Genomic DNA, 12,951 nt, shown 5'->3' on the forward strand with positions numbered 1-12,951 from the left:
ATTTAGATGATCTACCTGGAAATAAAAGATCATCCTTTAGACCTTTAATAGGGATGAAACACAATTAGTATTACAGATTATTAGTTTTCATTTGATTTTTTTTCCCAACACTTTGTCATGGAGTCTTTGTTAAAATGAAATTAAATAAACTTAGGTACCCAGTGTACAAGCAATAGATATGGACTGCCTGTTTCATTCAATCAGTATGGGGAAAAATGTAAAACTAAGTCTGCCGTATACATATCATACCTGATCAACAAAATATGTGCTATTTCTAAATCATGAAGGCATGAAGACTACAAAATCTTATTCTCAAATAGATTTTTGTGCTAAAAGGTCAATGTAGGCCAAACCACATGTTTTGGACACATAAGAGGAAGTTTAAATTATTTGATTTTTTTTTCATTAGGACATAATTTGAATGTTTATAGTTTAATGACAGGCACAAAGTGTAAATGAGATGACATCCAATTAGCGATAACTCCCATAAGCTCTGTCTCAACCCCTCACAGAACAGCTTGAACATCATCATCGTGATCAAGTGTGACTGATGGCAGTAAATCTGGAGCAGATGATTGAAACCAGGGATCTTTTTGACTAATCCTGATGAGATGTCTGGGTAAAATCCCACAGTGGTTTTATGCAGTCGAACTCAGGTTCTGGTGCAGCCAAACAGCTGGTCTGTTTGTAACTGAAGTGTCACTTTCTGGTTAGCTTAACATGTTTCTCAGTAATCTCTGCTAATCTTCCTTATCCATGCCAGCAGAACTAATCTTTCTACACAATGTTTGCTCTCGGAGGAAGGGTAATGAATACCAGAGTCTTTCAGAGACCTAATAAAAATAAACACTGATAGTTCGGGAAGCTAAAAGCGACGCACTGGGAATGTTGACATGGTTCAAAAGGCAGAGGTCCCCTAACGACTCAATCAGACAACAGACACTACCCCCTATCTGCCCTTCCTGATAGAACACAAGATTTACTGGGATGTTTAGTGGAAAAAAAGCACTTGCTCCCCTCAGCTTCAATGTCTCCTCAAAGTGCTACTGCAACTTATAATCAAGACACCCGTAGTCATTATTTAGAGGTATTGGAGATACTGACTTCCAGTATGTGCATGCCAATTATAATGAATCAGAGGGAGTAGATCTTTTAAAAAAAATCTCAGAAATGCCTGAAAGGCATCTTCTGTTCAATAAAAACTGTGTTTCCAGCAAACTGCAGTGGTTCTGACTTGTTGTGTCCACTTTGGCGCTAAATTAAATATTTTACAGTTTTTAAAGAATTCTGAAAGCATTAATCAAATCCCTCTCTGAAATGTAAAAAAAAAAACAAACTATTTCAACATTTTTTTTTTAACACAACAAGCTTGTGTTAAAAAAAAACAACAAAATATTCCTTCAGTTCAAGTAGTTCTTACAGATAGTACTACTGGCTTGACACTTTTAACATTTTCATCCTCAGTTTTTGTCCTCAGAGAAAGAAGTTAATTGAGCTAATGCTGTTTTAACCTCAGAGATGCTTTGGGCACGAGGCACAAGGGGAGTAAGTCAATGCTTAGGGACCCAAAACATAAATGCTTCACTTACTATTGATATGAAAATTTACATTTCTTATGAAAATGCTATAGATATGTATTTACATATATTCATATGATTTATCAGATGGTTTAAAATGTATTTTAAGGTTTAAATAACATAGGAAATTTACTTTGTAAAACTAATCTAAGAATTTTTGTTTATTTGTAAAGCTAACATTATTAAAATATGAAACGTTATTGGTGGAGTTGATGGTTACAATTCTACCAGGAGGAGGAGTCAGACATGCTTTCTTCAACAAGTACTCCTTTACCTCTGAAGCCGCATTTTCTTCCTAACACGTCCCAGACGGCTGGTCACATGGAGCAAGGTTCTGCTAAAGGTGTCTTTCTGTTAAAAGGGAGTTACTCCTTTCAGCTGTTGCCATTTTCTTTCCCAGACGGAGGGCTGGTTAGTAACAGAATTCAGTTGACCAAATTACCCAAGAAAGATGCGTCATCGTCTGGGGTGAGGTTGCTTGAGGACCAAAATACAGAGATGAGTGAGGCAGACATGAGTTCTTGTAAGTGAAGCAAAATCCAAAAATCCAAATACAAGAACCAAAAATCAGCAAACGGCAGTGAAAAACTAACATGGGGAACCAGCGATGAGGAAGCAACAAAAAACAAGGAACCAGCAAACAGTGACTGAACATGAGGTGTATAAATGGCAGACTGAACAAAGACCAGGCTAATTAGCTGATATGGAGCAGGCCTGGATGGAAGAGACCAGAAGGGAGCTAGGGGGAAGGAGACAGGCACAAGGGGGCAACAGAGAGCAACCGAAGACTGCTTAAACATACATAAAAAGGAAAATAAACCAAAGATCATCAAAAAAGAATAGCTGATAGCTGAAAACTAAAAACTCAAAGTACTTTTGAGTTTTACTGATTAGTATTTTAACTTTAATTCCAAAGTAATGTATTAGAAAATTAAATTATATCTTGTTTTGATTTGATTATATGTGGGTATTAAATTGAGCTTTTGCCTTGTAAAGTGTTGTAAATTAGAGCAGAACAAATACAGAAGATTGAATTAAATTGAAAATTTATATTGGGTATAAAAAATATGTACAGTATTCACAAAAGACTTTAAAAGTACTCTTTACAACTGTCAAGGTCAATTAAGAGGTTCAGTTTGCAGACATCTGCAACACACTAGACCAGGGGTGGGCAAACTTTTTGACTTGTGGGCTAGAATGGGTTCTAAAATTTGACAGAAGGGCCGGGCCAGGAGCATTTGGACAAGCAATGTAATTTATTAAACCTGGGGATTGAAATGTATTTAAAAAAATAGACAATTGAAGGTGCAAATTTAAAGAAATCAACATTTAGTGGAAAAAAAAATCAATGGAATCACTTTCAACATTCAGAACATATTATTACCCAACGAAAGGAAGGGGTCTTTAAAATGAGAGCAATGTGCGGCATGTTAATTAAGCTACTGTACCGCTGCTGTGCGTAAATGCGCAAGTTGCTATTTTTTTCATATCACAGTAGAAAAACTCACATTTCAGTGGGAACAGTGTTGTTGTTCTCCTTTTTTTGCCAGTGCATCAAAGTCTGGAGTTAGTTTCGTTGTGGCAATTCTGCGCCTCCGACAGAAATAGTAGGCACGATGATAATCTGGATGAACTGACTGCAATTATGAAGTTTTCAGGTGGACTTTTTTCACTTCAAAACATATGAAAACTACTTCATTCCCACTGATCACAGCAAATATAGCTGCAAGATTTAGATTATTTAGATGAAAAAACACCTGCCAGCCGCCGCGGTGAACCCGGAGGCGACCCGGCCCAGAGGCTGCTGTGGAATTAAGCTTTCAGGTAGAAAAATAGAGCGGGAGCAAAACTGAGTATGATTGTGCTTTATTCAAGTATTTATTACAAAGTATTAATCAAACCCATCAAATTCATCATCCTCTGTTTCTGAATTAAACAGCTGCACTAAATCAGACATGCCAATTTCCCATTCTTCGCTGTCAGAGTCACTTTCCGTGCCGGGCGGCTCCTCAGAAATGATGCCGGCTTTTCCGAAAGCTGGAACAACAGTGCCAGCAGACACGTTAGTCCAAGCATCTACAATCCATCCGCAAACGGTGGCGTAACTTGCCCGGCGCTGCCTTCCACTTTTTGTTAAACTGTGGTCTCAGTCTGTCATCTATCACTCACATGCCGCTCGCAGGATTACTTTGAACGGCCGGTTGACACCGATGTCGAGCGGTTGAAGTTCCTTTGTCAGACCCCCGGGATAACAGCGAGCACAGCGTTCATTTGATTCACCTTTTTTTTCACAATGGCTTTGAGATGGGCACGCATGGAGTCACAGATTAACAGCGATGGTGCTGAAAGCCACGCTTTCATCATCTCCTCATCCATCCAGCCCTTTTCATTTGCCTTAATATCATTTGTCATCAGAGCGATGTGTCGTCTCACAGCCAGCTCCCAGATCAGCTTCTCTGATTGGTTGATGCGGCGCTTCCAGCAGCAAAGCTTCAATTTTTCCATCTCGAGCAGCAGCAGCGCGTTGGCGGCGCGTCAGAACGCTCCCGACGTGCTGCGCCTGCTGCTCAAAATGCGCTGCGGGACCTTTTGCTGCGCCTATACGTGCGTCAACCATTGACTTTGCACGTAAACTTGCTGCTTCTGCTGCGTCCGGTTCACACCGATGTCAAGCGGTTGAATAACAGCAAGCACAGCATTAATTTGTTTCACCATGTTTTTCACATCAGCTGTGAGATGGACACGCACGGAGTCACAGATTAACAGCAATGGTGATGAGTTGAAAAAACCACCTGGTCTCCTTACATTCACCTCCCTCAGCCACTCTTTCATCATCTCCTCAATGAGGTGGTCTCAAAAGTCGCAGTTACAACACACATAGGGCACACCGCACCAAAGGGCGCGCCGCACATTTTGAGGGGAAAAAAAGACGTTTATGTGCGCCTGAAAATACGGTAATTTGGTAAGTTTGGTGGGCCGGATTAAAAAGCCTAACGGGCCGTATACGGCCCGGGGGCCGTAGTTTGCCCATGTCTGCACTAGACAGAAAGCAACTTCCTCATGTCATCCATCAGTGTCATGTTTCACAGCATCATTTGCTACAGTAGTAGAGAGACATAAAACTAAAAAGCAAACAGAACTCTGGTTAAGATACTAAACACAGAGGGTTAAAACTAGATTTAAAATGTAGTTTTAGATAGGGATATTCAGGGGAGAAGATCTACAGATTGGTTTTGTGAGCAAGAAAAAGCTATTTGAGAATTTCACACACTCAAATTGCCTTTTTCTAATCTCTGACACAAACAGTTTTAGTCTTAAGCTTAGAAGGAAAAATCCAGATATTAAAGTCAGTGCTTAGTCAATAGTGACTGTAAGGTTATTACTGGCTGAGTGCGGATTTACCTTATTTGTAAGGTAATCATGCAAGTTTATTATCGTAGGTAGGAAAGAACCATTTTTACTGTTAGGCTATAAACAATTATTGGCAACCTATTCAGCGTATACACCTCACCTTTCATCCATAGACTGCAGTAGAAAGGCAACAGGTTCATGGGCCTGACGGATAGGTGGAAGAGGGTGGATGGATGCATGGATGAATGAATAGATAGATGGATGGATGGATATAGAACATTTTCAATATTTCAAACTAAATTTTAAAACACAAATACATTTTCTCAAATAATTCTAATTAAACTGTGTTTAGTTTCCCATGATTTATGTTACTCTGATAAGCTGGGAGTTGGGAAGTAACTAGTTACATTTACTCAGTTACATTTCCTTAAGTAACTTTTTGAAAAAAAAAAGCTTATATGAGTAGTTTTACTGCATAACAATTTTTCCCCCTTTATTAAGAAAAGAAATATAAGGAAGAATCTCCACCCTTACTCGAGTAATATTTCTTGCTACTCTACCAATCACAGTTACCCTCACCTAATAAAGAACAAGCTTGTTTTAAACAAAAATGCACCAGACAAATAAACAGTTAAAGTTTCTGTTTAAGTGACACTTTTATTTTGAATAACTTACTGAAAGTATTGATTCCATAAGTTTCATAACAAAAAACAAAAAAAACTTTAAATATATTTTGGAAAGTGTCTCTTTATTGTTGTTTACTTACCATATGTTGAAAAATTGTCTCATTCTTGAAACAACAGAATAAACATGTAACCTCATTTGTTGTGTCAGGTTTCCTCATTTATGAAAAAAAAGAAACAATCAGATGCTATGATGATAAGTAGCAAGGAACCAGTACGTGAGAAGCCTTTTTACCCAGTACAATTTTACTGTTATTGAAACAACAATTGACAAAATACAACGTACAATTTTGAGGTACAATATAGTTAAGCATTTTCGTTCACTGCGACACACAGAAAACCAGGTTTCTGAGTATAAATCAGCCTTAAGTCAGGTAGGAGAGAACAGTTTATAGATACTCTGTCTGAGAATAAGTGTTTAAGGATACTCTCTGGCTTTAAGTCACAAGAGTACAACATTGAAACTAACTTTAGAGTGCACACAAGGAGACAATGGAAACTGCATCTAGAGAGAACGGAGGCAGGAATTTGAATCCCAGACCTTCATGGTGCAAGGCAAAAATACCATAATCTGTGCAGATTTTCCATTCTTCTCTTTGGAAAAAAAAAAAAAAAAGTTGCATTGTAGAATGATATCATACTGATGGTTAAAGAAGATTGTTGGAAATTAAACGCAAAGAAATTTTAACCAAGCTGGTCCACTTGTCAGTCTGCTTTGGCTGCTCAATCAATCTTTCTGTGTCTTTCTCGATATCTCCTTCATCATTCTTAATCACTGACCCAGTTCTACAGTAAGGAGCACACCCAAGGAAGTGTTCTTGCCACATCTACATTGAATACTCATTGCAAAAAATGTATCCTTTCAAAATGTTGTTTTATTTTATTTTTTCCATAAAACAGAGAACTGCTAGCACACAAGACAGGAAGACTACCATTGGGACTCAATGTATTTATCAAAAACCTGCAACAAGTTTCTCTTAGGAGAGAAGAGAGCAGAGAACCTTTGATAAGTATGCAAGTACTCTTTGTTAAAGAAAATGATCACTTATTTATTATGTTCATGGTCAGAATTTATGTTCTGTGTGAAGCTAGGGTAATCGGACTTGTTATGGAGACAGGGTGACTCCAGAGACCACACTTTGCTGCTGTTCTTGAATAGCCAATTTTGCACAACATGTTTGTTGTGCATGCCGCTGACAAGATAAATATAGATGCTTGTCCAACCTACTGGCAGGTGGCTATCAAGGTTTCTGAATCACTTTATATGTAGCTATATTCCAGAAAAGCAGAACTTTAGATATGTTATATTTAGCCTTAGAATTATTCCTGACTCTAGCATAATCAGATTCAAAATCATTTTCACTCAACCAAGAATTCTATTTTTGACAGCACTTAAGATAGACATTTCTAAAAAGCTAACAATCAATGTAAAAGGATTATAATTTGTGAAAAAAAAAAACAAGAAAAAACCCAATGGAACTGCTCTCATTTTCTCCTCAGGATTAATCTACAAACTGTTATTGTTACGTGGTTAAACCTAAATCCATTAGGGTATTAAAGAGTTTGTACTTAAATCTAATTTTATTTCAAATGGATATCTTGGTGTTCCAGTATCTCTTTTTTATTCAACCCTTAAGGAAATTTGCCTTAGAAATAAGTCCAATATGTCCAGCTGTATAACAGCAATCTAAAAATTAAACAAAATGCAATGGGGAGGCAAATACAGATATCATTTACAATAACAAACAATTATGACAAAGCGTTCGATCCCAATTATGTTTATAATTCATCTACCATTGTCCAATCTGTGACTCGGTTGAAAAAATGTTTCTTTACAATGGAGTTTTACTGTTCAGAAAATACTGTTAAGAGGTTTAAAGGTTGGAATTTTCTACTGTTTTTCACTATGAGATTATCAGAATCAGCTTCATTTGCCATGTTTGTGTACAAAGGCGAGGAATAAGACTATGACTGCACATGCTTTGAGGGAACAGACACTAAAATCTAAATATATAACAATGGAGAAGGTAAGAAAATTACATAACTGTATATATCTATATCTATGGTATTTTACAGCAAATAAATATTCAGTTATTATAAGGTACTTTGCATGTGTTTACCAGGATAACTGTAAATATAGCTTGCACTGTTTTTGGCTCTTTAGATATGTAAAGAAATGTGCAGCTTATTGTTTTGCTATTTAAGTGAAGAAGATGGGGTGCAATTTTTAACCCAGTTTCAATAGTTTTTTTTTTTTCTAAACCATTACCTGGGGGACATTTCTGGTTCTTTATGTGTGGAGCACTTTTCGGTGTTTATCAGATAAACTCTCACTGTGTCTGTTCAGTGCTCTGTTTTGTAAAGCAGGTTGTGTGTTTTTTTCCACCTCTGCAAACAGCTTCTGCTGTGGCCAAAAAGTGTTGCATAAGAAAGCAGTTAGTAAACAGAACATAAAGGATAAAGGACAGAGAGCAGAACAATGTGCTCAAGCTCACCAGCAAAGTCTTGCAAAGCTGCAGGTAGCAACAGATTTAGCAGATAATTCTCTATACGGTTGACAGTAAAAGTTAACTGCTTCATGCTTTTACAAAATATGTATGGTCACATTTCCAAGGAGTTGAGATTGTGGAGATTTGCCCCATCTTCCAAGTCAAGGTCTTGAGTCTTTCATCTTTTCACTCATCCTCTACTGACCCCATATGGCAGATAACAATTGTGCAAAAAAAGGTTCATTAATAAATCTAATGTCATCCATCCATCCATCCATCCATCCATCCATCCATCCATCCATCCATGCATCCATCCATCCATCCATCTGTTATAGTAGGGAAGGAAAGTCATTATCTTTTTAACTTGAACTTTACCTTTTTCCAAGATAATATGTTGCCATTACATTTTTTTCCTACAACAAATTCACCATTTTAGGGTGACCAAACGTCCGTATTTCCCGGGACATATCCGTATTTCACGTCATGTCCCGGGCGTCCCAGGTTTTTTTTAGAAAGTGAGGAAATGTCCAGATTTCACTGCGCACAACGCTCCGTGTGACGTAATCCCTGAGCCACGTCAGTGCGGGCAGCCCTGTTCTTAATCAGAGGCTCTGTTCGAAAACCTAGGACACATCCTCCAAGGACGCGGTCTACCTAGACTGGATCCTTCGAAGTCCTTGAAAATAAGGCCCCGTCAACACGAAGCCGAACCCTGGCCTAAACGCACAAATTTTTCACCAAACCAGCCTCTCATCCACACAAAGCCGGCGTTTCGGGGGTCTGTAAACGATCTTTTTTTTATCAGGCCTTCAGAGTGGGAAGATTCTGAAACGCCGTTTTCGCGTTTCCATCTTTAAGCTCTAAACGCATTTTTTTTTTTACACGCATGCGTCATAGCGTCGCCTCTAAACACGCATGCCCGACACAGTATCACAACAACAATGGCGCCGTACTGTGTTGAATGGTTGCTGCTAATGCTACTCACCCTGCTGTCGGGCTTACAACAGAATCTTCTTCTTCTGGAATATCTCCAGGAAGAACAGAGCAATATCGACGACATAGTTAATCACCTCAATTTGACTGAACCACGAAAATGGACCCACAGGGCAACTATGTATAAATATTAGTGCGCATGCCCAACATTTCGTCGCTTATTTTTGCTTTGGCACCACAGCGCCACTTACAGGCCTGGCATACATTTTGCAGCGTTTTCATGCATTCGTGTGGACGATCACATTTATTTTACGTCTCCGTCTTTACGACAAACGTTTTGGAAAATATCAGCGTTTCGTGTTCGTTTTGACTTCATGTGGACGGGGCCTAAGGAGGCCAGAAGAGTTTTGGCTGTAAATTCGAACAGGTCCGGCCTTCATCGGATTTTACCGCCGTATGCTCTGTTGCTTAGCAACCGTGAAAGTTGACACACAAAGCAGGAAAAGAATGAATACCGAGGTTTTCAAAACTGTTTGTTTATTTATTAATTTTTTTTTAAGTTAAAGTGAACAAAGACTACATTAACAAGAATTCAGAGTGGAATAAAGATTCCAACCACCGGGAGCAGGAACAAATAAAATCAAATGTAATGATAGAAACCTTAGTTAAATAACCTGCTGCACATCTCTGATGTTGCTGCTATTTTCAAAGATCTATTACTGTAAAAATGTCCATAGCTGCATATTGGTTATTAATTCTCCAGTTTTATATTGTTAAAACACTTTACAGAATTTTATTTTTTATATTTTAACTTCCCTATTATGTTATTCTTATACATTTTTCTAAGGTCCTCATTTGTGTGACCATTTTCAATAATCTTTCTGCTGCTGTAAATTTGCCCATTGTGGGACAATAAAGGGATTTTCTATTCTATTCTATTCTATTCTATAAAAGGGTTAGAAATATAAGTAAATCTAAACAATGTATCTACAAAATGTATCTGCAAAATCTCTAATATTCAACAACAAAAAATACTTAGTTAAGCATATTGTGCAAAACAACAATAAAAAAATTAAACTCCTATCAGATTTATAGTTCCCACTCTGCAGATTTATTAGAATCTGTCCTTAAATTACAGCCAAACCCATTTATACAGTAACAGATAAAAACCTTTAGATAAACCAAACATTACCGTCCGCCACATATCTGACTCATTAACCATTAAAACAACTAGTAACAAGTAACATTTCCTCTCATCACGGAGCAAATCCCGATGATGAGACATTTGTTCTTTCAATCAAACCCGCCCCCAGGTGTCCTGGTTTTCCCAAATGAAAATATGGTCACCCTAGCCCAGTTGTACTTTTTATCTAACAGATTTCCCTAAACTTATTTGTATGTTTTTTTTCCTCTTATGGTCACTGTAGTGTTTTTTTAACTCTGAACTTAAATCTGAAAACAAAGGGGATGAGAATTATTGGTAAAAGCCAGCAGAAAGCTTTAGCACTTGTTTGTTCTTTACTCAGCATGACTACAAGAATTTTGAAATTAATCAGATCCTCAAACTTTAATAGTATAATACACAAAGTTTGTTGGTTGTGTAAAGCAGAATATAGTAATTATTTATTCTGATAGCTTTTTTTTACTTCAACATAATAAGTCATGCAACTTAGTATGAAGGAACAGTTTAAGGTATATAATGAATGTCTAGAATTGAAATGAACTTAGCTATTTTATATTAATGTAGTTAACGCGTCTCTTCCAACTCAGTTTTCATCTATTATTACACCAAGAAATGTAGTTTTATTTTTTATGTTAATGAATCAATTTCTAAATATTAAAAACTTTTTTGTCAAAATTTAATAAGCCATTATGGAGTTTTCTAATGATACTGGTACCTGTGGCTAAAACACAAAACTTCAACAGTCTGCTGCTTATTCTCGCAATTCAGGCTAGCACTTGCGTTTTTATTCTATTTTTTTTACTTTTTTCATCTTATCTGGAGTTGCCATGGTGTCTGAGATGGGCTGGATGCTTCTGAGTATCCTCAAAATCTATCTAAAATATAACACCTTCATTGTTGTCTGTCACTCAGACCCATTTAACAAGAACACCCTTTATGTAACATCTGGTAAATAGCGCAGGAACTTCTGACCCAAAGTAATGTCAGGAAAATAGGGTACAGGCTTATAGATGCATTGGTGCTAAACTACTGAGGTATCAGTCTGCTCCTCAAACAATATTTTTGTTATAAAGTGTAAAATAAAAAAGCTATTTTAAAGATACTTTTCTGTAAAAACGTACATAATGTCTCTTTAATGTTAGCTTGTTAAGAATGAACCATTTCTAAAATTGAAAAAGTTATTTCTAAAAGCTTATCCAAATTGTCCCCAGAATTAAAATAGATTTGTATCATCTGTACACAAAATCATTTTTAAAAGACTAGAAATGTCACAGATGTTATTAATATATATATATATAAAAAATAAGTGTGGCGGGAGCGGTGTGATAAGATTTGGGTAACTTCAATTTAGAAACACCAGGTAAGAAAAGATTTAATAGATTTTAATGACTCCGCTTAAAATGTTACCATTAAGGCACACAGACCCGCTACAGATGAGGCTTGAGACAATCTCACCATTCAACTCTTTTATTATACAACTTTTAGTTTAATTCAAAAAGACTAAATTAAAACCTCACATTTAAAAATTTTTTCAAGCGTAACTCTGTGAGGAGTGAAATTCAGGGTAGGGTACAAAAAAGAAAAAAATAAACACAGCAAACAGAACTAGGCAAAGCAAAAGAAAATCATGCACCAAACCAGAAGAGGAACCACCACCCAGAAGTCCACCACCAACACCACGAGCTGACCGTTCCTGTAAAAAAAACAACATTCAGAGTACAATTCCCATAATACAGTTCAGTCCACAATTTAACAGCAGTATAGTCCAGAATTAAGGCCCATCCTGGGAGGAACCGATCCGCTGTGGCGGACGTCACTCACGCAGCACCAAAAGAGTAAGTCCGAGCTGATCGCCAATCAGCCACGCTGGACGAGTGTTAGAAGTCACAGCTTTATGCCGGCCGGGGCGGCAGGTATGAAGCCAGCAACAGGACGGCAGATAGGCAGCTGACAGATAACCCAGCTGACAGGCGAACAACGCAGGCGAACAGTCGGCTCAGGACAAACAGCAGCGGCTATCAGAAATAAATATTAGAAACAGAATCTAAAAGCATGCAAAAACTAGCACTGTGCTTACCACTGAGCTCTTTAAGTAGTGCCTCTTACAGGGAGGAAAGCGTGGGAAGCTTGTACTGGCAGTCCGAAGGACGATTGGTCCACAATCAGTATGCCGTTAAGCGCATTGTTTAAGTGCATGCATTCATTTGCAGCTGTTATACAAAAAATGAAAATAAATCAAAAGTAATAAACTTGCTCGAGAGAGAAGAAGCCTGCCTTACCTGGCGTGCAGCACCAACAAACGCAGAGGTCTGAACCGGAAGGAGAACAATGCAATGTCAACCCGGTGAGGGAGGGCCCCTTATATCCACAGGCAACCAGCGAGCGCCACAACCAATTAGAATTAGGCACCCGTGTGGTGCGTTCAAAGCCCACCAGGGCATACTGCCACATTCCACCCCCCCAAACTGCATCGACGCCCCGGCGATGATCCAACTTAACACCAAGGTCGAAATACAGCAGACATGGTACTAGATGAAGGCATCTCTCTTACTACGGGTCTTGGAAGATGATGGAGATTATGATGCTGGCCAGCAGTTGATCGTGCTGATCTGCGCACAGTAACCTCGCTGGGACCAGACTCTGCCACCGGTACCACTGCTAATGAGGTAGGTTGATTCAAGGTCATACCAGGGGGAGCCACAGCAGGTCCTGAAGCCCCAGGGACAGCGCTAGAA

The 12,951-nt window shown here is 38.1% G+C and overlaps 1 long non-coding RNA gene across 1 annotated transcript; it reads right to left on the minus strand.

Moving 5' to 3' along the window:
• Window positions 1–11,539: 11,539 nt before the first annotated feature.
• On the minus strand, window positions 11,540–12,561 carry LOC119781982. Its single transcript, XR_005280623.1, has 3 exons — window positions 12,496–12,561; window positions 12,294–12,426; window positions 11,540–11,909 (listed from the first exon to the last, which is right to left on the minus strand). It is a non-coding gene; the product is annotated as an uncharacterized LOC119781982 (long non-coding RNA).
• Between the last annotated feature and the right edge of the window lie 390 nt (window positions 12,562–12,951).

This window comes from Cyprinodon tularosa, unplaced genomic scaffold (genome assembly GCF_016077235.1).
Source record: "Cyprinodon tularosa strain WSP-4 unplaced genomic scaffold, ASM1607723v1 ctg187, whole genome shotgun sequence".
Taxonomy (NCBI): domain Eukaryota; kingdom Metazoa; phylum Chordata; class Actinopteri; order Cyprinodontiformes; family Cyprinodontidae; genus Cyprinodon; species Cyprinodon tularosa.